Source organism: Lissotriton vulgaris, chromosome 3_1 (genome assembly GCF_964263255.1).
Source record: "Lissotriton vulgaris chromosome 3_1, aLisVul1.2, whole genome shotgun sequence".
Lineage (NCBI taxonomy): Eukaryota > Metazoa > Chordata > Amphibia > Caudata > Salamandridae > Lissotriton > Lissotriton vulgaris.
Window position 1 is genome coordinate 1,959,123,676 of NC_141689.1, and position 27,322 is coordinate 1,959,150,997.

At 48.6% G+C, this 27,322-nt stretch overlaps 1 protein-coding gene across 3 annotated transcripts in view; it reads right to left on the minus strand.

Moving 5' to 3' along the window:
- SCRG1 (stimulator of chondrogenesis 1) overlaps positions 1-27,322 on the minus strand; it is a 101,271-nt gene that overhangs the window by 71,551 nt on the left and 2,398 nt on the right. The gene's annotated exons all lie outside the window — the stretch shown is intronic.

Consider the following 27,322-nt stretch of genomic DNA (forward strand, 5'->3'; position numbering starts at 1 on the left):
TAGCCATGTCTGAACTGGGGTTGCAGAGTGGGCAAAAGAACGGTGATGGATTAAACCCAGATCTTTTGACTGGGTGTGAGTGTTTGATTGATTCAGATGCTCCGTCCATCACCACCCCCTTTTGTACCGCTTTTGGCTGCCATAAGTGTGGCAGGGTATGCTCAGACGTGAGTCCCTTGCTCACTTTGCCACTGGATTCAAGCAAGCCGGGCTGAAGACGGCTGGAATGCAAAGATTAACCCATTGGATGTCAAGAATCAATCAGTATTAGACTGGGAAGGTCCACTATCCAGACACAAGTGAAAACCTTTCCAGGTATCACTGGTTATTACAGGAACATAATAGCCACTTTTGGGACCATGGAGGCCCTTTTAACAAATGTATGGTCCAAGAAGCAGCACAAGATGGTGAAATATTCCGAGGAGTGTCAAACTTTTGAGGATGTGACGAGAGCACTCTGCCATGTACCTGTACTGAAAGCCTCTGACTATTTATTTATTTATGTGTTTTTATATAATGCAAACTTTACCCAAAGGTGTCAGAGTGCTTTTCAATAGAACCATTTGCATTTCATAAGAGCTTCAGAGTACATAAATTACATAAAAGAACACTAAACTTACATAAGAATGGTAGTAAATACATAAGTCTACTAGATATACTAGTGGTAAGAGTTACATATATACAAGTTGCAAATTCCCTCAAGATTACATTTTAAGAGAAGTTGAAGTAACTAGAGTTGGACAACTATATCCTACATATTTACACAGCATGATCTTCTCGCCATTGCGAAGGTTCTTGCTTTCTCCCCGCCTTCATGGTGCTGTTGCACTCACAGGCGGTGAACTTCGACCTGGAGGTATTGTACTGGCCAGTTGTACTCTTGAGGGAGGGGGCACATAAATGGTATTGAGCACCGAGGTTTGAAAGTAAGAGGCAGTTGAAGGCCCAACTCCTGCTTTGATTGTTTTTTTTTTGCATTCTCCAAAGTGCAACTTCACCCCGTCCGGCGCCGTGCTTTAGCAGCCCACGGCACTAGGGGAGCAGACAGAAGATATTCTTTGCATTAAGGGCAATAGAAAGGTTGCATGCCCCCAGCCTGGGGTGAAAATTGCAAAAAACACAGTTGATGGACAGAATGCAGAACAATGTCTTACATTCCCCCCGGTACAAAGATCTGGGCCTAAAACCATTGTTTATTTGCACTCCACACCACCCTAGGTCAGACAATGGCTATATGCAAATCAGCCTTGACCCTGTGCCTCATGGGAACAGTCCAGCCCGAACTACCAAGCCATGTCTTTCCTAGACCGGAATCAAGCATCCAAGGACCGGTTTCTGGCTATCAGCCTTCTTCAGCCTGAATAGCTTGACTCCAGTGATATGGAGAGCCTGGGACTCACGTCTGAGCATACCCAGCCCACTCGGGGTGAAAATTGCAAAAAACACAGTTGATGGACAGAATGCAGAACAATGTCTTACATTCACCCCAGTACAAAGATCTGGGCCTAAATCCATCGTTTCTTTGCACTCCACGCCCCCCTAGGTCAGACAATGGCTATATGCAAATCAGCCTTGACCCTGTGCCTCATGGGAACAGTCCAGCCCGAACTACCAAGCCATATCTTTCCTAGACCGGAATCAAGCATCCAAGGACCGGTTTCTGGCTATCAGCCTTCTTCAGCCTGGATAGCTTGACTCCAGTGATGTGGAGAGCCTGGGACTCACGTCTGAGCATAACCAGCCCACTCAGGGGGAAAATTGCAAAAAAACACAGTTGATGGACAGAATGCAGAACAATGTCTCACATTCACCCCAGTACAAAGATCTGGGCCTAAATCCATTGTTGTTTTGCCCTCCACACCACCCTAGGTCAGACAATGGCTATTTGCAAATCAGTCTTGACCCTGTGCCTCATGGGAACAGTCCAGCCCGAACTACCAAGCCATGTCTTTCCTAGACCGGAATCAAGCATCCAAGGACCGGTTTCTGGCTATCAGCCTTCATCAGCCTGGATAGCTTGACTCCAGTGATGTGGAGAGCCTGGGACTCAGGTCTGAGCATACCCAGCCCACTCGGGGTGAAAATTGCAAAAAACACAGTTGATGGACAGAATGCAGAACAATGTCTTACATTCACCCCAGTACAAAGATCTGGGCCTAAATCCATCGTTTTTTTGCACTCCACACCACCCTAGGTCAGACAATGGCTATATGCAAATCAGCCTTGACCCTGTGCCTCATGGGAACAGTCCAGCCCGAACTACCAAGCCATGTCTTTCCTAGACCGGAATCAAGCATCCAAGGACCGGTTTCTGGCTATCAGCCTTCTTCAGCCTGGATAGCTTGACTCCAGTGATGTGGAGAGCCTGGGCCTCACGTCTGAGCATACCCAGCCCACTCGGGGTGAAAATTGCAAAAAACACAGTTGATGGACAGAATGCAGAACAATGTCTTACATTCACCCCAGTACAAAGATCTGGGCCTAAATCCATCGTTTTTTTGCACTCCACACCACCCTAGGTCAGACAATGGCTATATGCAGCCTGGGGTGAGCAGGGTGGCGACCAGGCAGGCACTAGTCCAGTTTTTTTTGTTTATGGCCCCCTTTCCTCACTACGGTGACCATTTTAATCTACAGATGGATGCCTCATCCTATGGAGTTGGAGTGGTAATGACTCAACTTAAATAGAAAGGTATAAAGTATCCAGTTTCCTTTATTAGTCATGTGTTACTATCCAAAAAGAAAAACTGGGTGGCCATTTAGAAGGAATACTTTGCCACAGTGTGGGCTTTGAGACGGTTCTGGCTATATCTCTTCAGTCCAACATTTGTGGTGCAGCTAGATCACAAACCATTCAAGAGGTTAATGGATGAAAATCCCAGGTTGTTGAGATGGTCTATCCCACGTCAGTATACATATGTTATGGTGATGTACAACACTGGAATGAACCACAATTAAGTAGTTGGTCATTTCTACCAGTTATGCCAGTCAACAAATGGACCTGCTCAATTATGGAGAAAGACTCCATGTATTATGATCTACTGCCCACATCTCCTGTCAGCTTTGATTGCAGAAAAGTGGGACCTGCTGACCCACTTGTAACAGTACCAAGTTCTCCACGACCATGGAAGTGAGTGCTTCACAGAGTACTTAGAGGGCTGCTGTGCATCCAAGGCTGGTGTCTGACTGACACCCAGTTTCCCAGGGGTGAGGTTACATCTTCTGATGTCTTGCCTTGCTGAAAGAAGGTGCTTACCTGACTTGAGGAGCCTAGAACGTGTGATGCGTATGAATTGTCAGTGTTGACAGTTTTGCTGCTGCCATTCGAGAGGGCTCATTACAGGATAGCCCAGCTTCTGCCATCATCCTATTCCGAGATAACCCCTGTAGAAGTGTGGACCTGCCACATGGTGTTCTCTGTAGCCTATAACCTGAATTGAATTTTGTTCTGAACCAAGTCATTGTTGTTTTGTTTAAAGAACAGGGGTCATAGTACTCTTTGGTAGTAAAAAACATGCAGTTTGCACTTCCTGTAAAGTTTTACAAAATAATGGGGATCCTCCTTTACTTTGGGAAAGTTGAAGGAGGAGTTCCTCACTTACATGAAGGCTATTTATGGTGATAGGATGGGTACGTAGAGGAAAAAGAACATACGTCTCCATTGTTTGGGGCCAGAAAACCCGTTTGTTTTTAGAACATTACCAACAGTTCCTCTTCAAGGAGAAGAGGAGCATAATGCATCTGAAGAGGTGTCATGATTCGTGAGGGGTACGGAGCAGCAAGCGGTAAAACAAACAACATGTACCGCAATAGCGGACGAAAAAAGAACTACAATTCCCAGTAGCTGCCACGGAAGAACTACAGATCCCGAGATGCCGTGCGTGGCGCATGCGCAAGCCCGGACGGGAATAAAACTATGGGGGCCACCTGAAACAGCGTCGGATATTATTGAGCCGGAGCCGACGTTTCCTGACATCGCCGTGGGGTAAGGAGCAGCGTTCCTTTCAACATACAGTCCAAGCGTGCTGTGGTGCGGGTGATGTACGCGAGTCGAGCGGCTGCTCCTACGCATCCGGACCGGTGCGCGAGTACCCTTGGGTCTTTGGTGTTGGTCTAGCTGGGGCAGTTGATTACCATTGCCGAGCCTAACGGGAATCGTGCGCGAGTCGAGCGGCTGCTCCTGCGCGTCCCGTCAGTAGTGTCTGCCTTCTAACCACGGGACTTCACAGGTCTTACAGCTAGACATTGTTGAGGAGCAGAGGACACTCGCTCCACCCCAGGAGTTAGGAACACAGTACCAGAGTGGGATTGCAGACCACTGTGTATCACTGTACCCCTCGTTGGCGAGTGCCGGGACCGGCATTCTTGCGGGGGATGGTTAGACCAGGTAATTACCGGTCACTATTGATAACAGACAGACAAAGCTCGAGTGGCATTGTCGGCCATTACATAGCTCAGTTCCCTCCGTTGGGGAGTGCCAGGACCGGCATTCATGCGGAGGACGGTGTGAGGAAATGTGGGTTATTTTGGGTGACTAGAACCCGTTTCTTTTTGGTTCATGACATTGGAGGGCTTTAATTGGAGCCTTATTGTTATCCAATAAAGCCTTATACCTACTTCTGGTCTGTTGGTGCCTTAATGGTGTATCGTAGGTTATAGGTCTTGGTTCTATGGCCAGAACCCGATCCCGAGGTCAGCCAGCCACCCCAGTTCAGACATGATTGATTCAGATGCTCCGTCCATCACCACCCCCTTTTGTACCGCTTTTGGCCGCCATAAGTGTGGCAGGGTATGCTCAGACGTGAGTCCCTTGCTCACTTTGCCACTGGATTCAAGCAAGCCAGGCTGAAGACGGCTGGAATGCCAGAAACCGGTCCTCGGAAGCTTGTTTCCGTTCCAGGGAAGACGTGGCTTGGCAGTTCGGGCTGGACTGTTCCCATGAGGCACAGGGTCAGACTGATTTGCATATAGCCATGTCTGAACTGGGGTGGCAGAGTGGGCTAAAGAACGGTGATGGATTAAACCCAGATCTTTTGACTGGGTGTGAGTGTTTGATTGATTTAGATGCTCCGTCCATCACCACCCCCTTTTGTACCGCTTTTGGCCGCCATAAGTGTGGCAGGGTATGCTCAGACGTGAGTCCCTTGCTCACTTTGCCACTGGATTCAAGCAAGCCGGGCTGAAGACGGCTGGAATGCCAGAAACCGGTCCTCGGAAGCTTGTTTCCGTTCCAGGGAAGACATGGCTTGGCAGTTCGGGCTGGACTGTTCCCATGAGGCACAGGGTCAGACTGATTTGCATATAGCCATGTCTGAACTGGGGTGGCAGAGTGGGCTAAAGAACGGTGATGGATTAAACCCAGATCTTTTGACTGGGTGTGAGTGTTTGATTGATTCAGATGCTCCGTCCATCACCACCCCTTTTGTACCGCTTTTGGCTGCCATAAGTGTGGCAGGGTATGCTCAGACGTGAGTCCCTTGCTCACTTTGCCACTGGATTCAAGCAAGCCGGGCTGAAGACGGCTGGAATGCCAGAAACCGGTCCTCGGAAGCTTGTTTCCGTTCCAGGGAAGACATGGCTTGGCAGTTCGGGCTGGACTGTTCCCATGAGGCACAGGGTCAGACTGATTTGCATATAGCCATGTCTGAACTGGGGTGGCAGAGTGGGCTAACGAACGGTGATGGATTAAACCCAGATCTTTGGACTGGGTCTGAGTGTTTGATTGATTCAGATGCTCCATCCATCACCACCCCCTTTTGTACCGCTTTTGGCCGCCATAAGTGTGGCAGGGTATGCTCAGACGTGAGTCCCTTTCTCACTTTGCCACTGGATTCAAGCAAGACGGGCTGAAGATGGCTGGAATGCCAGAAACCGGTCCTCGGAAGCTTGTTTCGTTCCAGGGAAGACATGGCTTGGCAGTTTGGGCTGGACTGTTCCCATGAGGCACAGGGTCAGACTGATTTGCATATAGCCATGTCTGAACTGGGGTGGCAGAGTGGGCTAAAGAACGGTGATGGATTAAACCCAGATCTTTTGACTGGGTGTGAGTGTTTGATTGATTCAGATGCTCCGTCCATCACCACCCCCTTTTGTACCGCTTTTGGTATAAGTGTGGCAGGGTATGCTCAGACGTGAGTCCCTTGCTCACTTTGCCACTGGATTCAAGCAAGCCGGGCTGAAGACGGCTGGAATGCCAGAAACCGGTCCTCGGAAGCTTGTTTCCGTTCCAGGGAAGACATGGCTTGGCAGTTCGGGCTGGACTGTTCCCATGAGGCACAGGGTCAGGCTTATTTGCATATAGCCATGTCTGAACTGGGGTTGCAGAGTGGGCTAAAGAACAGTGATGGGTTAAACCCAGATCTTTTGACTGGGTGTGAGTGTTTGATTGATTCAGATGCTCCGTCCATCACCACCCCCTTTTGTACCGCTTTTGGCTGCCATAAGTGTGGCAGGGTATGCTCAGACGTGAGTCCCTTGCTCACTTTGCCACTGGATTCAAGCAAGCCGGGCTGAAGACGGCTGGAATGCAAAGATTAACCCATTGGATGTCAAGAATCAATCAGTATTAGACTGGGAAGGTCCACTATCCAGACACAAGTGAAAACCTTTCCAGGTATCACTGGTTATTACAGGAACATAATAGCCACTTTTGGGACCATGGAGGCCCTTTTAACAAATGTATGGTCCAAGAAGCAGCACAAGATGGTGAAATATTCCGAGGAGTGTCAAACTTTTGAGGATGTGACGAGAGCACTCTGCCATGTACCTGTACTGAAAGCCTCTGACTATTTATTTATTTATGTGTTTTTATATAATGCAAACTTTACCCAAAGGTGTCAGAGTGCTTTTCAATAGAACCATTTGCATTTCATAAGAGCTTCAGAGTACATAAATTACATAAAAGAACACTAAACTTACATAAGAATGGTAGTAAATACATAAGTCTACTAGATATACTAGTGGTAAGAGTTACATATATACAAGTTGCAAATTCCCTCAAGATTACATTTTAAGAGAAGTTGAAGTAACTAGGGTTGGACAACTATATCCTACATATTTACACAGCATGATCTTCTCGCCATTGCGAAGGTTCTTGCTTTCTGCCCGCCTTCAGGGTGCTGTTGCACTCACAGGCAGTGAACTTCGACCTGGAGGTATTGTACTGGCCAGTTGTACTCTTGAGGGAGGGGGCACATCAATGGTATTGAGCACCGAGGTTTGAAAGTAAGAGGCAGTTGAAGGCTCAACTCCTGCTTTCATTGTTTTTTTTTTGCATTCTCCAAAGTGCAACTTCACCCCGTCCGGCGCCGCGCTTTAGCAGCCCACGGCACTAGGGGAGCAGACAGAAGATATTCTTTGCATTAAGGGCAATAGAATGGTTGCATGCCCCCAGCCTGGGGTGAAAATTGCTAAAAACACAGTTGATGGACAGAATGCAGAACAATGTCTTACATTCCCCCCGGTACAAAGATCTGGGCCTAAAACCATTGTTTATTTGCACTCCACACCACCCTAGGTCAGACAATGGCTATATGCAAATCAGCCTTGACCCTGTGCCTCATGGGAACAGTCCAGCCCGAACTACCAAGCCATGTCTTTCCTAGACCGGAATCAAGCATCCAAGGACCGGTTTCTGGCTATCAGCCTTCTTCAGCCTGAATAGCTTGACTCCAGTGATATGGAGAGCCTGGGACTCACGTCTGAGCATACCCAGCCCACTCGGGGGGAAAATTGCAAAAAACACAGTTGATGGACAGAATGCAGAACAATGTCTTACATTCACCCCAGTACAAAGATCTGGGCCTAAATCCATCGTTTTTTTGCACTCCAAGCCCCCCTAGGTCAGACAATGGCTATATGCAAATCAGCCTTGACCCTGTGCCTCATGGGAATAGTCCAGCCCTAACTACCAAGCCATATCTTTCCTAGACCGGAATCAAGCATCCAAGGACCGGTTTCTGGCTATCAGCCTTCTTCAGCCTGGATAGCTTGACTCCAGTGATGTGGAGAGCCTGGGACTCACGTCTGAGCATACCCAGCCCACTCAGGGGGAAAATTGCAAAAAAACACAGTTGATGGACAGAATGCAGAACAATGTCTCACATTCACCCCAGTACAAAGATCTGGGCCTAAATCCATCGTTGTTTTGCCCTCCACACCACCCTAGGTCAGACAATGGCTATTTGCAAATCAGTCTTGACCCTGTGCCTCATGGGAACAGTCCAGCCCGAACTACCAAGCCATGTCTTTCCTAGACCGGAATCAAGCATCCAAGGACCGGTTTCTGGCTATCAGCCTTCATCAGCCTGGATAGCTTGACTCCAGTGATGTGGAGAGCCTGGGACTCAGGTCTGAGCATACCCAGCCCACTCGGGGTGAAAATTGCAAAAAACACAGTTGATGGACAGAATGCAGAACAATGTCTTACATTCACCCCAGTACAAAGATCTGGGCCTAAATCCATCGTTTTTTTGCACTCCACACCACCCTAGGTCAGACAATGGCTATATGCAAATCAGCCTTGACCCTGTGCCTCATGGGAACAGTCCAGCCCGAACTACCAAGCCATGTCTTTCCTAGACCGGAATCAAGCATCCAAGGACCGGTTTCTGGCTATCAGCCTTCTTCAGCCTGGATAGCTTGACTCCAGTGATGTGGAGAGCCTGGGCCTCACGTCTGAGCATACCCAGCCCACTCGGGGTGAAAATTGCAAAAAACACAGTTGATGGACAGAATGCAGAACAATGTCTTACATTCACCCCAGTACAAAGATCTGGGCCTAAATCCATCGTTTTTTTGCACTCCACACCACCCTAGGTCAGACAATGGCTATATGCAGCCTGGGGTGAGCAGGGTGGCGACCAGGCAGGCACTAGTCCAGTTTTTTTTTGTTTATGGCCCCCTTTCCTCACTACGGTGACCATTTTAATCTACAGATGGATGCCTCATCCTATGGAGTTGGAGTGGTAATGACTCAACTTAAATAGAAAGGTATAAAGTATCCAGTTTCCTTTATTAGTCATGTGTTACTATCCAAAAAGAAAAACTGGGTGGCCATTTAGAAGGAATACTTTGCCACAGTGTGGGCTTTGAGACGGTTCTTGCTATATCTCTTCAGTCCAACATTTGTGGTGCAGCTAGATCACAAACCATTCAAGAGGTTAATGGATGAAAATCCCAGGTTGTTGAGATGGTCTATCCCACGTCAGTATACATATGTTATGGTGATGTACAACACTGGAATGAACCACAATTAAGTAGTTGGTCATTTCTACCAGTTATGCCAGTCAACAAATGGACCTGCTCAATTATGGAGAAAGACTCCATGTAGTATGATCTACTGCCCACATCTCCTGTCAGCTTTGATTGCAGAAAAGTGGGACCTGCTGACCCACTTGTAACAGTACCAAGTTCTCCACGACCATGGAAGTGAGTGCTTCACAGAGTACTTAGAGGGCTGCTGTGCATCCAAGGCTGGTGTCTGACTGACACCCAGTTTCCCAGGGGTGAGGTTACATCTTCTGATGTCTTGCCTTGCTGAAAGAAGGTGCTTACCTGACTTGAGGAGCCTAGAACGTGTGATGCGTATGAATTGTCAGTGTTGACAGTTTTGCTGCTGCCATTCGAGAGGGCTCATTACAGGATAGCCCAGCTTCTGCCATCATCCTATTCCGAGATAACCCCTGTAGAAGTGTGGACCTGCCACATGGTGTTCTCTGTAGGCTATAACCTGAATTGAATTTTGTTCTGAACCAAGTCATTGTTGTTTTGTTTAAAGAACAGGGGTCATAGTACTCTTTGGTAGTAAAAAACATGCAGTTTGCACTTCCTGTAAAGTTTTACAAAATAATGGGGATCCTCCTTTACTTTGGGAAAGTTGAAGGAGGAGTTCCTCACTTACATGAAGGCTATTTATGGTGATAGGAGGGGTACGTAGAGGAAAAAGAACATACGTCTCCATTGTTTGGGGCCAGAAAACCCGTTTGTTTTTAGAACATTACCAACAGTTCCTCTTCAAGGAAAAGAGGAGCATAATGCATCTGAAGAGGTGTCATGATTCGTGAGGGGTACGGAGCAGCAAGCGGTAAAACAAACAACATGTACCGCAATAGCGGACGAAAAAAGAACTACAATTCCCAGTAGCGGCCACGGAAGAACTACAGATCCCGAGATGCCGTGCGTGGCGCATGCGCAAGCCCGGACGGGAATAAAACTATGGGGGCCACCTGAAACAGCGTCGGATATTATTGAGCCGGAGCCGACGTTTCCTGACATCGCCGTGGGGTAAGGAGCAGCGTTCCTTTCAACATACAGTCCAAGCGTGCTGTGGTGCGGGTGATGTACGCGAGTCGAGCGGCTGCTCCTACGCATCCGGACCGGTGCGCGAGTACCCTTGGGTCTTTGGTGTTGGTCTAGCTGGGGCAGTTGATTACCATTGCCGAGCCTAACGGGAATCGTGCGCGAGTCGAGCGGCTGCTCCTGCGCGTCCCGTCAGTAGTGTCTGCCTTCTAACCACGGGACTTCACAGGTCTTACAGCTAGACATTGTTGAGGAGCAGAGGACACTCGCTCCACCCCAGGAGTTAGGAACACAGTCCCAGAGTGGGATTGCAGACCACTGTGTATCACTGTACCCCTCGTTGGCGAGTGCCGGGACCGGCATTCTTGCGGGGGATGGTTAGACCAGGTAATTACCGGTCACTATTGATAACAGACAGACAAAGCTCGAGTGGCATTGTCGGCCATTACATAGCTCAGTTCCCTCTGTTGGGGAGTGCCAGGACCGGCATTCATGCGGAGGACGGTGTGAGGAAATGTGGGTTATTTTGGGTGACTAGAACCCGTTTCTTTTTGGTTCATGACATTGGAGGGCTTTAATTGGAGCCTTATTGTTATCCAATAAAGCCTTATACCTACTTCTGGTCTGTTGGTGCCTTAATGGTGTATCGTAGGTTATAGGTCTTGGTTCTATGGCCAGAACCCGATCCCGAGGTCAGCCAGCCACCCCAGTTCAGACATGATTGATTCAGATGCTCCGTCCATCACCACCCCCTTTTGTACCGCTTTTGGCCGCCATAAGTGTGGCAGGGTATGCTCAGACGTGAGTCCCTTGCTCACTTTGCCACTGGATTCAAGCAAGCCAGGCTGAAGACGGCTGGAATGCCAGAAACCGGTCCTCGGAAGCTTGTTTCCGTTCCAGGGAAGACGTGGCTTGGCAGTTCGGGCTGGACTGTTCCCATGAGGCACAGGGTCAGACTGATTTGCATATAGCCATGTCTGAACTGGGGTGGCAGAGTGGGCTAAAGAACGGTGATGGATTAAACCCAGATCTTTGGACTGGGTGTGAGTGTTTGATTGATTTAGATGCTCCGTCCATCACCACCCCCTTTTGTACCGCTTTTGGCCGCCATAAGTGTGGCAGGGTATGCTCAGACGTGAGTCCCTTGCTCACTTTGCCACTGGATTCAAGCAAGCCGGGCTGAAGACGGCTGGAATGCCAGAAACCGGTCCTCGGAAGCTTGTTTCCGTTCCAGGGAAGACATGGCTTGGCAGTTCGGGCTGGACTGTTCCCATGAGGCACAGGGTCAGACTGATTTGCATATAGCCATGTCTGAACTGGGGTGGCAGAGTGGGCTAAAGAACGGTGATGGATTAAACCCAGATCTTTTGACTGGGTGTGAGTGTTTGATTGATTCAGATGCTCCGTCCATCACCACCCCTTTTGTACCGCTTTTGGCTGCCATAAGTGTGGCAGGGTATGCTCAGACGTGAGTCCCTTGCTCACTTTGCCACTGGATTCAAGCAAGCCGGGCTGAAGACGGCTGGAATGCCAGAAACCGGTCCTCGGAAGCTTGTTTCCGTTCCAGGGAAGACATGGCTTGGCAGTTCGGGCTGGACTGTTCCCATGAGGCACAGGGTCAGACTGATTTGCATATAGCCATGTCTGAACTGGTGTGGCAGAGTGGGCTAACGAACGGTGATGGATTAAACCCAGATCTTTGGACTGGGTCTGAGTGTTTGATTGATTCAGATGCTCCATCCATCACCACCCCCTTTTGTACCGCTTTTGGCCGCCATAAGTGTGGCAGGGTATGCTCAGACGTGAGTCCCTTTCTCACTTTGCCACTGGATTCAAGCAAGACGGGCTGAAGATGGCTGGAATGCCAGAAACCGGTCCTCGGAAGCTTGTTTCGTTCCAGGGAAGACATGGCTTGGCAGTTTGGGCTGGACTGTTCCCATGAGGCACAGGGTCAGACTGATTTGCATATAGCCATGTCTGAACTGGGGTGGCAGAGTGGGCTAAAGAACGGTGATGGATTAAACCCAGATCTTTTGACTGGGTGTGAGTGTTTGATTGATTCAGATGCTCCGTCCATCACCACCCCCTTTTGTACCGCTTTTGGTATAAGTGTGGCAGGGTATGCTCAGACGTGAGTCCCTTGCTCACTTTGCCACTGGATTCAAGCAAGCCGGGCTGAAGACGGCTGGAATGCCAGAAACCGGTCCTCGGAAGCTTGTTTCCGTTCCAGGGAAGACATGGCTTGGCAGTTCGGGCTGGACTGTTCCCATGAGGCACAGGGTCAGGCTGATTTGCATATAGCCATGTCTGAACTGGGGTTGCAGAGTGGGCTAAAGAACGGTGATGGGTTAAACCCAGATCTTTTGACTGGGTGTGAGTGTTTGATCGATTCAGATGCTCCGTCCATCACCACCCCCTTTTGTACCGCTTTTGGCTGCCATAAGTGTGGCAGGGTATGCTCAGACGTGAGTCCCTTGCTCACTTTGCCACTGGATTCAAGCAAGCCGGGCTGAAGACGGCTGGAATGCAAAGATTAACCCATTGGATGTCAAGAATCAATCAGTATTAGACTGGGAAGGTCCACTATCCAGACACAAGTGAAAACCTTTCCATGTATCACTGGTTATTACAGGAACATAATAGCCACTTTTGGGACCATGGAGGCCCTTTTAACAAATGTATGGTCCAAGAAGCAGCACAAGATGGTGAAATATTCCGAGGAGTGTCAAACTTTTGAGGATGTGACGAGAGCACTCTGCCATGTACCTGTACTGAAAGCCTCTGACTATTTATTTATTTATGTGTTTTTATATAATGCAAACTTTACCCAAAGGTGTCAGAGTGCTTTTCAATAGAACCATTTGCATTTCATAAGAGCTTCAGAGTACATAAATTACATAAAAGAACACTAAACTTACATAAGAATGGTAGTAAATACATAAGTCTACTAGATATACTAGTGGTAAGAGTTACATATATACAAGTTGCAAATTCCCTCAAGATTACATTTTAAGAGAAGTTGAAGTAACTAGGGTTGGACAACTATATCCTACATATTTACACAGCATGATCTTCTCGCCATTGCGAAGGTTCTTGCTTTCTGCCCGCCTTCAGGGTGCTGTTGCACTCACAGGCGGTGAACTTCGACCTGGAGGTATTGTACTGGCCAGTTGTACTCTTGAGGGAGGGGGCACATCAATGGTATTGAGCACCGAGGTTTGAAAGTAAGAGGCAGTTGAAGGCCCAACTCCTGCTTTCATTGTTTTTTTTTTGCATTCTCCAAAGTGCAACTTCACCCCGTCCGGCGCCGTGCTTTAGCAGCCCACGGCACTAGGGGAGCAGACAGAAGATATTCTTTGCATTAAGGGCAATAGAATGGTTGCATGCCCCCAGCCTGGGGTGAAAATTGCTAAAAACACAGTTGATGGACAGAATGCAGAACAATGTCTTACATTCCCCCCGGTACAAAGATCTGGGCCTAAAACCATTGTTTATTTGCACTCCACACCACCCTAGGTCAGACAATGGCTATATGCAAATCAGCCTTGACCCTGTGCCTCATGGGAACAGTCCAGCCCGAACTACCAAGCCATGTCTTTCCTAGACCGGAATCAAGCATCCAAGGACCGGTTTCTGGCTATCAGCCTTCTTCAGCCTGAATAGCTTGACTCCAGTGATGTGGAGAGCCTGGGACTCACGTCTGAGCATACCCAGCCCACTCAGGGGGAAAATTGCAAAAAAACACAGTTGATGGACAGAATGCAGAACAATGTCTCACATTCACCCCAGTACAAAGATCTGGGCCTAAATCCATCGTTGTTTTGCCCTCCACACCACCCTAGGTCAGACAATGGCTATTTGCAAATCAGTCTTGACCCTGAAGCCTCATGGGAACAGTCCAGCCCGAACTACCAAGCCATGTCTTTCCTAGACCGGAATCAAGCATCCAAGGACCGGTTTCTGGCTATCAGCCTTCATCAGCCTGGATAGCTTGACTCCAGTGATGTGGAGAGCCTGGGACACAGGTCTGAGCATACCCAGCCCACTCGGGGTGAAAATTGCAAAAAACACAGTTGATGGACAGAATGCAGAACAATGTCTTACATTCACCCCAGTACAAAGATCTGGGCCTAAATCCATCGTTTTTTTGCACTCCACACCACCCTAGGTCAGACAATGGCTATATGCAAATCAGCCTTGACCCTGTGCCTCATGGGAACAGTCCAGCCCGAACTACCAAGCCATGTCTTTTCTAGACCGGAATCAAGCATCCAAGGACCGGTTTCTGGCTATCAGCCTTCTTCAGCCTGGATAGCTTGACTCCAGTGATGTGGAGAGCCTGGGCCTCACGTCTGAGCATACCCAGCCCACTCGGGGTGAAAATTGCAAAAAACACAGTTGATGGACAGAATGCAGAACAATGTCTTACATTCACCCCAGTACAAAGATCTGGGCCTAAATCCATCGTTTTTTTGCACTCCACACCACCCTAGGTCAGACAATGGCTATATGCAGCCTGGGGTGAGCAGGGTGGCGACCAGGCAGGCACTAGTCCAGTTTTTTTTGTTTATGGCCCCCTTTCCTCACTACGGTGACCATTTTAATCTACAGATGGATGCCTCATCCTATGGAGTTGGAGTGGTAATGACTCAACTTAAATAGAAAGGTATAAAGTATCCAGTTTCCTTTATTAGTCATGTGTTACTATCCAAAAAGAAAAACTGGGTGGCCATTTAGAAGGAATACTTTGCCACAGTGTGGGCTTTGAGACGGTTCTTGCTATATCTCTTCAGTCCAACATTTGTGGTGCAGCTAGATCACAAACCATTCAAGAGGTTAATGGATGAAAATCCCAGGTTGTTGAGATGGTCTATCCCACGTCAGTATACATATGTTATGGTGATGTACAACACTGGAATGAACCACAATTAAGTAGTTGGTCATTTCTACCAGTTATGCCAGTCAACAAATGGACCTGCTCAATTATGGAGAAAGACTCCATGTAGTATGATCTACTGCCCACATCTCCTGTCAGCTTTGATTGCAGAAAAGTGGGACCTGCTGACCCACTTGTAACAGTACCAAGTTCTCCACGACCATGGAAGTGAGTGCTTCACAGAGTACTTAGAGGGCTGCTGTGCATCCAAGGCTGGTGTCTGACTGACACCCAGTTTCCCAGGGGTGAGGTTACATCTTCTGATGTCTTGCCTTGCTGAAAGAAGGTGCTTACCTGACTTGAGGAGCCTAGAACGTGTGATGCGTATGAATTGTCAGTGTTGACAGTTTTGCAGCTGCCATTCGAGAGGGCTCATTACAGGATAGCCCAGCTTCTGCCATCATCCTATTCCGAGATAACCCCTGTAGAAGTGTGGACCTGCCACATGGTGTTCTCTGTAGCCTATAACCTGAATTGAATTTTGTTCTGAACCAAGTCATTGTTGTTTTGTTTAAAGAACAGGGGTCATAGTACTCTTTGGTAGTAAAAAACATGCAGTTTGCACTTCCTGTAAAGTTTTACAAAATAAAGGGGATCCTCCTTTACTTTGGGAAAGTTGAAGGAGGAGTTCCTCACTTACATGAAGGCTATTTATGGTGATAGGATGGGTACGTAGAGGAAAAAGAACATACGTCTCCATTGTTTGGGGCCAGAAAACCCGTTTGTTTTTAGAACATTACCAACAGTTCCTCTTCAAGGAGAAGAGGAGCATAATGCATCTGAAGAGGTGTCATGATTCGTGAGGGGTACGGAGCAGCAAGCGGTAAAACAAACAACATGTACCGCAATAGCGGACGAAAAAAGAACTACAATTCCCAGTAGCGGCCACGGAAGAACTACAGATCCCGAGATGCCGTGCGTGGCGCATGCGCAAGCCCGGACGGGAATAAAACTATGGGGGCCACCTGAAACAGCGTCGGATATTATTGAGCCGGAGCCGACGTTTCCTGACATCGCCGTGGGGTAAGGAGCAGCGTTCCTTTCAACATACAGTCCAAGCGTGCTGTGGTGCGGGTGATGTACGCGAGTCGAGCGGCTGCTCCTACGCATCCGGACCGGTGCGCGAGTACCCTTGGGTCTTTGGTGTTGGTCTAGCTGGGGCAGTTGATTACCATTGCCGAGCCTAACGGGAATCGTGCGCGAGTCGAGCGGCTGCTCCTGCGCGTCCCGTCAGTAGTGTCTGCCTTCTAACCACGGGACTTCACAGGTCCTACAGCTAGACATTGTTGAGGAGCAGAGGACACTCGCTCCACCCCAGGAGTTAGGAACACAGTACCAGAGTGGGATTGCAGACCACTGTGTATCACTGTACCCCTCGTTGGCGAGTGCCGGGACCGGCATTCTTGCGGGGGATGGTTAGACCAGGTAATTACCGGTCACTATTGATAACAGACAGACAAAGCTCGAGTGGCATTGTCGGCCATTACATAGCTCAGTTCCCTCCGTTGGGGAGTGCCAGGACCGGCATTCATGCGGAGGACGGTGTGAGGAAATGTGGGTTATTTTGGGTGACTAGAACCCGTTTCTTTTTGGTTCATGACATTGGAGGGCTTTAATTGGAGCCTTATTGTTATCCAATAAAGCCTTATACCTACTTCTGGTCTGTTGGTGCCTTAATGGTGTATCGTAGGTTATAGGTCTTGGTTCTATGGCCAGAACCCGATCCCGAGGTCAGCCAGCCACCCCAGTTCAGACATGATTGATTCAGATGCTCCGTCCATCACCACCCCCTTTTGTACCGCTTTTGGCCGCCATAAGTGTGGCAGGGTATGCTCATACGTGAGTCCCTTGCTCACTTTGCCACTGGATTCAAGCAAGCCAGGCTGAAGACGGCTGGAATGCCAGAAACCGGTCCTCGGAAGCTTGTTTCCGTTCCAGGGAAGACGTGGCTTGGCAGTTCGGGCTGGACTGTTCCCATGAGGCACAGGGTCAGACTGATTTGCATATAGCCATGTCTGAACTGGGGTGGCAGAGTGGGCTAAAGAACGGGGATGGATTAAACCCAGATCTTTTGACTGGGTGTGAGTGTTTGATTGATTTAGATGCTCCGTCCATCACCACCCCCTTTTGTACCGCTTTTGGCCGCCATAAGTGTGGCAGGGTATGCTCAGACGTGAGTCCCTTGCTCACTTTGCCACTGGATTCAAGCAAGCCGGGCTGAAGACGGCTGGAATGCCAGAAACCGGTCCTCGGAAGCTTGTTTCCGTTCCAGGGAAGACATGGCTTGGCAGTTCGGGCTGGACTGTTCCCATGAGGCACAGGGTCAGACTGATTTGCATATAGCCATGTCTGAACTGGGGTGGCAGAGTGGGCTAAAGAACGGTGATGGATTAAACCCAGATCTTTTGACTGGGTGTGAGTGTTTGATTGATTCAGATGCTCCGTCCATCACCACCCCTTTTGTACCGCTTTTGGCTGCCTTAAGTGTGGCAGGGTATGCTCAGACGTGAGTCCCTTGCTCACTTTGCCACTGGATTCAAGCAAGCCGGGCTGAAGACGGCTGGAATGCCAGAAACCGGTCCTCGGAAGCTTGTTTCCGTTCCAGGGAAGACATGGCTTGGCAGTTCGGGCTGGACTGTTCCCATGAGGCACAGGGTCAGACTGATTTGCATATAGCCATGTCTGAACTGGGGTGGCAGAGTGGGCTAACGGACGGTGATGGATTAAACCCAGATCTTTGGACTGGGTCTAAGTGTTTGATTGATTCAGATGCTCCATCCATCACCACCCCCTTTTGTACCACTTTTGGCCGCCATAAGTGTGGCAGGGTATGCTCAGACGTGAGTCCCTTTCTCACTTTGCCACTGGATTCAAGCAAGCCGGGCTGAAGACGGCTGGAATGCCAGAAACCGGTCCTCGGAAGCTTGTTTCGTTCCAGGGAAGACATGGCTTGGCAGTTTGGGCTGGACTGTTCCCATGAGGCACAGGGTCAGACTGATTTGCATATAGCCATGTCTGAACTGGGGTGGCAGAGTGGGCTAAAGAACGGTGATGGATTAAACCCAGATCTTTTGACTGGGTGTGAGTGTTTGATTGATTCAGATGCTCCGTCCATCACCACCCCCTTTTGTACCGCTTTTGGTATAAGTGTGGCAGGGTATGCTCAGACGTGAGTCCCTTGCTCACTTTGCCACTGGATTCAAGCAAGCCGGGCTGAAGACGGCTGGAATGCCAGAAACCGGTCCTCGGAAGATTGTTTCCGTTCCAGGGAAGACATGGCTTGGCAGTTCGGGCTGGACTGTTCCCATGAGGCACAGGGTCAGGCTGATTTGCATATAGCCATGTCTGAACTGGGGTTGCAGAGTGGGCTAAAGAACGGTGATGGATTAAACCCAGATCTTTTGACTGGGTGTGAGTGTTTGATTGATTCAGATGCTCCGTCCATCACCACCCCCTTTTGTACCGCTTTTGGCTACCATAAGTGTGGCAGGGTATGCTCAGACGTGAGTCCCTTGCTCACTTTGCCACTGGATTCAAGCAAGCCGGGCTGAAGACGGCTGGAATGCAAAGATTAACCCATTGGATGTCAAGAATCAATCAGTATTAGACTGGGAAGGTCCACTATCCAGACACAAGTGAAAACCTTTCCAGGTATCACTGGTTATTACAGGAACATAATAGCCACTTTTGGGACCATGGAGGCCCTTTTAACAAATGTATGGTCCAAGAAGCAGCACAAGATGGTGAAATATTCCGAGGAGTGTCAAACTTTTGAGGATGTGACGAGAGCACTCTGCCATGTACCTGTACTGAAAGCCTCTGACTATTTATTTATTTATGTGTTTTTATATAATGCAAACTTTACCCAAAGGTGTCAGAGTGCTTTTCAATAGAACCATTTGCATTTCATAAGAGCTTCAGAGTACATAAATTACATAAAAGAACACTAAACTTACATAAGAATGGTAGTAAATACATAAGTCTACTAGATATACTAGTGGTAAGAGTTACATATATACAAGTTGCAAATTCCCTCAAGATTACATTTTAAGAGAAGTTGAAGTAACTAGGGTTGGACAACTATATCCTACATATTTACACAGCATGATCTTCTCGCCATTGTGAAGGTTCTTGCTTTCTGCCCGCCTTCAGGGTGCTGTTGCACTCACAGGCGGTGAACTTCGACCTGGAGGTATTGTACTGGCCAGTTGTACTCTTGAGGGAGGGGGCACATCAATGGTATTGAGCACCGAGGTTTGAAAGTAAGAGGCAGTTGAAGGCCCAACTCCTGCTTTCATTGTTTTTTTTTTGCATTCTCCAAAGTGCAACTTCACCCCGTCCGGTGCCGTGCTTTAGCAGCCCACGGCACTAGGGGAGCAGACAGAAGATATTCTTTGCATTAAGGGCAATAGAATGGTTGCATGCCCCCAGCCTGGGGTGAAAATTGCAAAAAACACAGTTGATGGACAGAATGCAGAACAATGTCTTACATTCCCCCCGGTACAAAGATCTGGGCCTAAAACCATTGTTTATTTGCACTCCACACCACCCTAGGTCAGACAATGGCTATATGCAAATCAGCCTTGACCCTGTGCCTCATGGGAACAGTCCAGCCCGAACTACCAAGCCATGTCTTTCCTAGACCGGAATCAAGCATCCAAGGACCGGTTTCTGGCTATCAGCCTTCTTCAGCCTGAATAGCTTGACTCCAGTGATATGGAGAGCCTGGGACTCACGTCTGAGCATACCCAGCCCACTCGGGGTGAAAATTGCAAAAAACACAGTTGATGGACAGAATGCAGAACAATGTCTTACATTCACCCCAGTACAAAGATCTGGGCCTAAATCCATCGTTTTTTTGCACTCCACACCCCCCTAGGTCAGACAATAGCTATATGCAAATCAGCCTTGACCCTGTGCCTCATGGGAATAGTCCAGCCCGAACTACCAAGCCATATCTTTCCTAGACCGGAATCAAGCATCCAAGGACCGGTTTCTGGCTATCAGCCTTCTTCAGCCTGGATAGCTTGACTCCAGTGATGTGGAGAGCCTGGGACTCACGTCTGAGCATACCCAGCCCACTCAGGGGGAAAATTGCAAAAAAACACAGTTGATGGACAGAATGCAGAACAATGTCTCACATTCACCCCAGTACAAAGATCTGGGCCTAAATCCATCGTTGTTTTGCCCTCCACACCACCCTAGGTCAGACAATGGCTATTTGCAAATCAGTCTTGACCCTGTGCCTCATGGGAACAGTCCAGCCCGAACTACCAAGCCATGTCTTTCCTAGACCGGAATCAAGCATCCAAGGACCGGTTTCTGGCTATCAGCCTTCATCAGCCTGGATAGCTTGACTCCAGTGATGTGGAGAGCCTGGGACTCAGGTCTGAGCATACCCAGCCCACTCGGGGTGAAAATTGCAAAAAACACAGTTGATGGACAGAATGCAGAACAATGTCTTACATTCACCCCAGTACAAAGATCTGGGCCTAAATCCATCGTTTTTTTGCACTCCACACCACCCTAGGTCAGACAATGGCTATATGCAAATCAGCCTTGACCCTGTGCCTCATGGGAACAGTCCAGCCCGAACTACCAAGCCATGTCTTTCCTAGACCGGAATCAAGCATCCAAGGACCGGTTTCTGGCTATCAGCCTTCTTCAGCCTGGATAGCTTGACTCCAGTGATGTGGAGAGCCTGGGCCTCACGTCTGAGCATACCCAGCCCACTCGGGGTGAAAATTGCAAAAAACACAGTTGATGGACAGAATGCAGAACAATGTCTTACATTCACCCCAGTACAAAGATCTGGGCCTAAATCCATCGTTTTTTTGCACTCCACACCACCCTAGGTCAGACAATGGCTATATGCAGCCTGGGGTGAGCAGGGTGGCGACCAGGCAGGCACTAGTCCAGTTTTTTTTTGTTCATGGCCCCCTTTCCTCACTACGGTGACCATTTTAATCTACAGATGGATGCCTCATCCTATGGAGTTGGAGTGGTAATGACTCAACTTAAATAGAAAGGTATAAAGTATCCAGTTTCCTTTATTAGTCATGTGTTACTATCCAAAAAGAAAAACTGGGTGGCCATTTAGAAGGAATACTTTGCCACAGTGTGGGCTTTGAGACGGTTCTGGCTATATCTCTTCAGTCCAACATTTGTGGTGCAGCTAGATCACAAACCATTCAAGAGGTTAATGGATGAAAATCCCAGGTTGTTGAGATGGTCTATCCCACGTCAGTATACATATGTTATGGTGATGTACAACACTGGAATGAACCACAATTAAGTAGTTGGTCATTTCTACCAGTTATGCCAGTCAACAAATGGACCTGCTCAATTATGGAGAAAGACTCCATGTAGTATGATCTACTGCCCACATCTCCTGTCAGCTTTGATTGCAGAAAAGTGGGACCTGCTGACCCACTTGTAACAGTACCAAGTTCTACACGACCATGGAAGTGAGTGCTTCACAGAGTACTTAGAGGGCTGCTGTGCATCCAAGGCTGGTGTCTGACTGACACCCAGTTTCCCAGGGGTGAGGTTACATCTTCTGATGTCTTGCCTTGCTGAAAGAAGGTGCTTACCTGACTTGAGGAGCCTAGAACGTGTGATGCGTATGAATTGTCAGTGTTGACAGTTTTGCTGCTGCCATTCGAGAGGGCTCATTACAGGATAGCCCAGCTTCTGCCATCATCCTATTCCGAGATAACCCCTGTAGAAGTGTGGACCTGCCACATGGTGTTCTCTGTAGCCTATAACCTGAATTGAATTTTGTTCTGAACCAAGTCATTGTTGTTTTGTTTAAAGAACAGGGGTCATAGTACTCTTTGGTAGTAAAAAACATGCAGATTGCACTTCCTGTAAAGTTTTACAAAATAATGGGGATCCTCCTTTACTTTGGGAAAGTTGAAGGAGGAGTTCCTCACTTACATGAAGGCTATTTATGGTGATAGGATGGGTACGTAGAGGAAAAAGAACATACGTCTCCATTGTTTGGGGCCAGAAAACCCGTTTGTTTTTAGAACATTACCAACAGTTCCTCTTCAAGGAGAAGAGGAGCATAATGCATCTGAAGAGGTGTCATGATTCGTGAGGGGTACGGAGCAGCAAGCGATAAAACAAACAACATGTACCGCAATAGCGGACGAAAAAAGAACTACAGTTCCCAGTAGCGGCCACGGAAGAACTACAGATCCCGAGATGCCGTGCGTGGCGCATGCGCAAGCCCGGACGGGAATAAAACTATGGGGGCCACCTGAAACAGCGTCGGATATTATTGAGCCGGAGCCGACGTTTCCTGACATCGCCGTGGGGTAAGGAGCAGCGTTCCTTTCAACATACAGTCCAAGCGTGCTGTGGTGCGGGTGATGTACGCGAGTCGAGCGGCTGCTCCTACGCATCCGGACCGGTGCGCGAGTACCCTTGGGACTTTGGTGTTGGTCTAGCTGGGGCAGTTGATTACCATTGCCGAGCCTAACGGGAATCGTGCGCGAGTCGAGCGGCTGCTCCTGCGCGTCCCGTCAGTAGTGTCTGCCTTCTAACCACGGGACTTCACAGGTCTTACAGCTAGACATTGTTGAGGAGCAGAGGACACTCGCTCCACCCCAGGAGTTAGGAACACAGTACCAGAGTGGGATTGCAGACCACTGTGTATCACTGTACCCCTCGTTGGCGAGTGCCGGGACCGGCATTCTTGCGGGGGATGGTTAGACCAGGTAATTACCGGTCACTATTGATAACAGACAGACAAAGCTCGAGTGGCATTGTCGGCCATTACATAGCTCAGTTCCCTCCGTTGGGGAGTGCTAGGACCGGCATTCATGCGGAGGACGGTGTGAGGAAATGTGGGTTATTTTGGGTGACTAGAACCCGTTTCTTTTTGGTTCATGACATTGGAGGGCTTTAATTGGAGCCTTATTGTTATCCAATAAAACCTTATACCTACTTCTGGTCTGTTGGTGCCTTAATGGTGTATCGTAGGTCATAGGTCTTGGTTCTATGGCCAGAACCCGATCCCGAGGTCAGCCAGCCACCCCAGTTCAGACATGATTGATTTAGATGCTCCGTCCATCACCACCCCCTTTTGTACCGCTTTTGGCCGCCATAAGTGTTGCAGGGTATGCTCAGACGTGAGTCCCTTGCTCACTTTGCCACTGGATTCAAGCAAGCCAGGCTGAAGATGGCTGGAATGCCAGAAACCGGTCCTCGGAAGCTTGTTTCCGTTCCAGGGAAGACGTGGCTTGGCAGTTCGGGCTGGACTGTTCCCGTGAGGCACAGGGTCAGACTGATTTGCATATAGCCATGTCTGAACTGGGGTGGCAGAGTGGGCTAAAGAACGGTGATGGATTAAACCCAGATCTTTTGACTGGGTGTGAGTGTTTGATTGATTTAGATGCTCCGTCCATCACCACCCCCTTTTGTACCGCTTTTGGCCGCCATAAGTGTGGCAGGGTATGCTCAGACGTGAGTCCCTTGCTCACTTTGCCACTGGATTCAAGCAAGCCGGGCTGAAGACGGCTGGAATGCCAGAAACCGGTCCTCGGAAGCTTGTTTCCGTTCCAGGGAAGACATGGCTTGGCAGTTCGGGCTGGACTGTTCCCATGAGGCACAGGGTCAGACTGATTTGCATATAGCCATGTCTGAACTGGGGTGGCAGAGTGGGCTAACGAACGGTGATGGATTAAACCCAGATCTTTGGACTGGGTCTGAGTGTTTGATTGATTCAGATGCTCCATCCATCACCACCCCCTTTTGTACCGCTTTTGGCCGCCATAAGTGTGGCAGGGTATGCTCAGACGTGAGTCCCTTTCTCACTTTGCCACTGGATTCAAGCAAGCCGGCTGAAGACGGCTGGAATGCCAGAAACCGGTCCTCGGAAGCTTGTTTCCGTTCCAGGGAAGACATGGCTTGGCAGTTCGGGCTGGACTGTTCCCATGAGGCACAGGGTCAGACTGATTTGCATATAGCCATGTCTGAACTGGGGTGGCAGAGTGGGCTAAAGAACGGTGATGGATTAAATACAGATCTTTGGACTGGGTCTGAGTGTTTGATGGATTCAGATGCTCCATCCATCACCACCCCCTTTTGTACCGCTTTTGGCCGCCATAAGTGTGGCAGGGTATGCTCAGACGTGAGTCCCTTTCTCACTTTGCCACTGGATTCAAGCAAGCCGGGCTGAAGACGGCTGGAATGCCAGAAACCGGTCCTCGGAAGCTTGTTTCCGTTCCAGGGAAGACATGGCTTGGCAGTTCGGGCTGGACTGTTCCCATGAGGCACAGGGTCAGACTGATTTGCATATAGCCATGTCTGAACTTGGGTGGCAGAGTGGGCTAAAGAACAGTGATGGATTAAACCCAGATCTTTTGACTGGGTGTGAGTATTTGATTGATTCAGATGCTCCGTCCATCACCACCCCCTTTGTACCGCTTTTGGTATAAGTGTGGCAGGGTATGCTCAGACGTGAGTCCCTTGCTCACTTTGCCACTGGATTCAAGCAAGCCGGGCTGAAGACGGCTGGAATGCCAGAAACCGGTCCTCGGAAGCTTGTTTCCGTTCCAGGGAAGACATGGCTTGGCAGTTCGGGCTGGACTGTTCCCATGAGGCACAGGGTCAGGCTGATTTGCATATAACCATGTCTGAACTGGGGTGGCAGAGTGGGCTAAAGAACGGTGATGGATTAAACCCAGATCTTTTGACTGGGTGTGAGTGTTTGATTGATTCAGATGCTCCGTCCATCACCACCCCCTTTTGTACCGCTTTTGGCTGCCATAAGTGTGGCAGGGTATGCTCAGACGTGAGTCCCTTGCTCACTTTGCCACTGGATTCAAGCAAGCCGGGCTGAAGACGGCTGGAATGCCAGAAACCGGTCCTCGGAAGCTTGTTTCCGTTCCAGGGAAGACATGGCTTGGCAGTTCGGGCTGGACTGTTCCCATGAGGCACAGGGTCAGACTGATTTGCATATAGCCATGTCTGAACTGGGGTGGCAGAGTGGGCTAAAGAACGGTGATGGATTAAACCCAGATCTTTTGACTGGGTGTGAGTGTTTGATTGATTCAGATGCTCCGTCCATCACCACCCCCTTTTGTACCGCTTTTGGCCGCCATAAGTGTGGCAGGGTATGCTCAGACGTGAGTCCCTTGCTCACTTTGCCACTGGATTCATGCAAGCCGGGCTGAAGACGGCTGGAATGCCAGAAACCGGTCCTCGGAAGCTTGTTTCCGTTCCAGGGAAGACATGGCTTGGCAGTTCGGGCTGGACTGTTCCCATGAGGCACAGGGTCAGACTGATTTGCATATAGCCATGTCTGAACTGGGGTGGCAGAGTGGGCTAAAGAACGGTGATGGATTAAACCCAGATCTTTTGACTGGGTGTGAGTGTTTGATTGATTCAGATGCTCCGTCCATCACCACCCCCTTTTGTACCGTTCAAGATTACAATTACCAGGTTGAACAGGTACCAGGAAAAAAATATTACTGCAGATTGTTTATCGAGGCTTCCATGGGACGGCAATGAGGAACGTAATAAAGAAGGAGATACAGAAGTGGTTGCCAGTATTGCTGATGCCATGTCCAGGGGTTTTTAGGGCATGGAAGAAGGGATGTGGAAGGTTGCTGTAGATTCACAAGAACTAAAAACTGCTGTGCGCATCAGTGGCAGGATGAATAGAAACAGCTTACGGTAAACCAGGATGTTGTGTGTATTGTTGTGACAAAGACGTTAGTGTAAAACCTGCAACGAAAGGCAAATCAGCTTTAACAGGACATGAACCCAGCTGTGCGCATCGGCGTAGAACAAACACGTAGAAATGAAGCTGTGTGTGTCGGCGCTGTACAGCCAGGCACAAGGGTAACAGTGCATCGTTGCTAGGTTGTTTCCAAAATGGTGTTGAGACGTGTTGAGGGTCCTGGCCTTGGACGTGCTGTTGAGGCAATACTGACGTGATGAGCTGCGTCCATGTCCTGACATAGCATCTCGTAGTTCCACATAGAGTCCTGTGAAGAAGTCGCCTCGGAATACTGGAAAGAAATCTCATGAAGATATCGCCACAGAATGCAAGGGGGAAACTTCACGAGCAAGACGCGCAGCTTTTAAAACACATATAGTAAAGACCTAGGTATACCTAAATTATCTTCAAATCACCAAAGAATCCATAGGTGTTCTCTACTGGCAGCGCTATGAAGCGTGTATTGTAGAAAGTAGGTCCTTAATCCCAGAAACAGTACTCTCCACCACTGCTCGCGTAGGTCTTAGGATATCCTACAAAAATGGTGCCACTCCATTGTAGAAGGTACCACTTCAGATTGCAGCCAAATTTGTAGTAAATCCAATATTCCTTGAGGGGTTTTGAAATGATTTATTGGAGAGACAGCATGGTGTCTGCCTTCAGTCAAGACAGTCAACTCCCCTGTCCCCCACAATTCTACATCAAGAATACAGGCAATAAATCTGCCAGAACAATGACACTGGAAAAATAACAGGACTCTTAAAGTTATACTATCTACAACTACCACTAAAGCACAAACTCATGTAACACATTTACTTATAAGAAGCCTTCCCTATATTTGTGTGGACAATGGCGCAAGACAACTTGGGGATTTAAGGTATCCAGTTCACATATTCGTCTTTTATTAAAAAAAGAAAAAATACATAAGGGATACTTTGTCTAACACACATTTTAAAGGAAGGAAATATGAACAAGGAAGTTGCAATTGGTCATTGCGTGTGTGTTTCTGTTGGGAAGATGCTGCAAGTGCCTCATTCGGTGTTATAAGTAATAAACATATACATAGCAACATATATTTCTCCTAAAACTAAACTCCCCAAAATGACTGCAGAGCCACTGCCTTCTCTGTGGAGACCAGCTGCGCCATCCTAGTAAAGGTGCCTGTACTGATGCCTCACAAAGAAACTCGCAAGCATACTTTAAAGTTTCAAGAAAAAACTTCCAAAGAAGGCAGAAACTATACTGCTTTTGTCAAAATACAAGGGAAACTTTTCTACGACATTAACGTCAGTTATGCTGATAGCTGTAAACATATCCAAGAAAGGGTCGGTGTAAAAAAAATATTTATATGTGTG